Here is a 2,234-nt window from a genome sequence, read left to right as displayed (position 1 = left end):
GGACTAATGTCTCAAACTGTCCATGATGCAGTGGTGCCCCACATTTCCCTGCTGGAGTGGCATAAGAGGAGACCAGCAAAAATTAAATACTCAGATAAGATCCAGAATTTCATAAGTTGTTGTCCAAAAAGTCCAGGTTCAATAAAAAATAACTAGTCTTACCAATGAGCAGGCAAATCTCAGCTGGAATGAAAAAAGGCAATTAATAGATGACAATACTGAGAAGACAAAAATATTATTTGACAAAGGTTTTAAAGCAGCTATCATAAAAATGCTTCAATGACCAATGACAAACATAGCTGAAACAAATAAAAAGTCTCAACAAATAAATAGAAAGTTTCAGCATATAAATAGAACATAAAAGAAAAACAAAATGGAAGTTTAGAAGTGAAATCTAATATTAAATTAAAAACTTAGTGAATGGGCTCAAAAACAGAATGATGGGGTTGGAGGAAACAATCAGTGAAGTTGAATAAAGACAAAAAAAAATTCAATCTGAATAATGGAGAGAAAATAGACTGGGTGAAAAAATCAATAGATCTCTGGGATTATACCTGGAGATCTAACATTTTGTCATCAGAGTCCTAGAAGACAGGGAACACAGCTCAAGGCCGAAAGATATACTATGTCCTGGGCCATAAAACAAACCTCAGCAAAGTTAAAAGAATTGAAGTCATCAAAGTAGGTTCTCTGATCAAAATGAAATTGAACCAAAGTCAAGAACAGAAAAATAATAGGAAAATCATCAAATATTTAACTTAAAAATAGACTTCTAAATAAATTATGGGTCAAAGAAACAGTCTGAAGGAAAATTTAAAAATGTATATTGGATTGAATTGAATGAAAGTGAAAATAGAACATATCAAAATTTAGGTGACACAGCTAGATCAGAACCAAGAAGGAAATTTATAGCATTAAATATGTGAGAAAAGAGAGCAAATCTCAAAAAATTAACTTCAACTCCTACCTTAAGAATATAGAAAAAGAAGACCAAAAATAAATATAGAGCAAGCAGACAGAAGGATATAAGGACAGAAATAAATAAAATGGAAAGGAGAAAAGCAATAAAACAAAAACTTTTTTACAAAGATCAATAAAATTTAGCAATTGATAAAAAAAGGAAGACACAAATTATCAATATTAATAGTAAACTGGGGATATCACTATAGATCCCGCAGACATAAAAAGGAAAATAGTCGAACACTGTAAATTACTCAGACAAACTTGAAGACTTAGATGAAATGGATCAATTTCTTGAAAAACACTATCACAAATAACTAAATATGAAATAGATAATTTAAATAATTCTGCAACTATCTTCCCCCACCCATGACTGACATTTTTATTGCTTTGGAAGTGGGGGGCAGGTGCTCAGGAGCTCTTGGTGGGGTGGGCTGCTGCTTCTTCACTATCACAGGTTTCTGGCTGTGCAGGATGGTGGTGGCTATGTGAATGGCAGCCATGCACAGATTTGGGCAGTACTTGTTCTTGCAGAGTATGTGCCTGATGATGGTGAGGATGGCTGATGCGTTCATAATGATGCTGGTCCCTATGTAGGAGGCAGTGGGTTTTAGTGAGCCCCATCTCCATTCATGACCACTACTACAGCTCTGCCATGGGCTACTAGTGCCACGTCCACGGTCTTGTTGTGACTGTGCCTGTTGTAGCACAGTCTGTTGTAGCAGAATGAGTTGCTATTCTTTAGTCTGCTATTCTTCAACTCAACTCTGTTGAGTTGCTGTTCTTCAGCAGAATGCATTGCAAGCCTTCATGTTACTGGGCTCTGTACTGTTTGTCTCCTTGTTTCTCTTGATCAGGAAGCTGGAGCAGTTCTGCACAACCATCCATTATAGGTGGGCCGACTTGATGGCAGCTCCTCTCTTTGCTGTGGCCAGAGAGGGAAAGAGGCCCATAGTCCTGCAACTATTAAGAAAACTGAATTCATAATTTAAAAACTCATGAAAAGGAAATCACTAGGTGCAAATCATTTTACTGGGAAATTCCACTGAACTTCTAAGAAAGAACTAAAACAAATTATGTGTAGTCTCTTCCAGAAAGAAGACAAGGGAATACATTTCAATTCATTTTATGGAGCTAGTATTACACTGATACTAAAACTATATGAAGACAGTAAAGAAAAAGAAAACTACAGTCCGATACCCCTCATGAAATTAGACACAAAAATCTGTGACATATTAGCAAATAGAATTAGATAATATATATGAAGAACTATA

The 2,234-nt window shown here is 35.6% G+C and overlaps 1 pseudogene; it reads right to left on the bottom strand.

Annotated features, from left to right (window-relative positions):
- Positions 1-1,313: 1,313 nt before the first annotated feature.
- On the bottom strand, positions 1,314-1,913 carry LOC116866790 (annotated as a pseudogene).
- Between the last annotated feature and the right edge of the window lie 321 nt (positions 1,914-2,234).

The sequence above is a fragment of the Lontra canadensis genome, unplaced genomic scaffold (genome assembly GCF_010015895.1).
Source record: "Lontra canadensis isolate GAN:19392208 unplaced genomic scaffold, GSC_riverotter_1.0 scaffold11, whole genome shotgun sequence".
Classification (NCBI taxonomy): Eukaryota; Metazoa; Chordata; class Mammalia; order Carnivora; family Mustelidae; genus Lontra; species Lontra canadensis.
The sequence above is the reverse complement of the archived record's forward strand: the minus strand, read 5'-3'. Positions and strand labels throughout refer to the sequence as shown.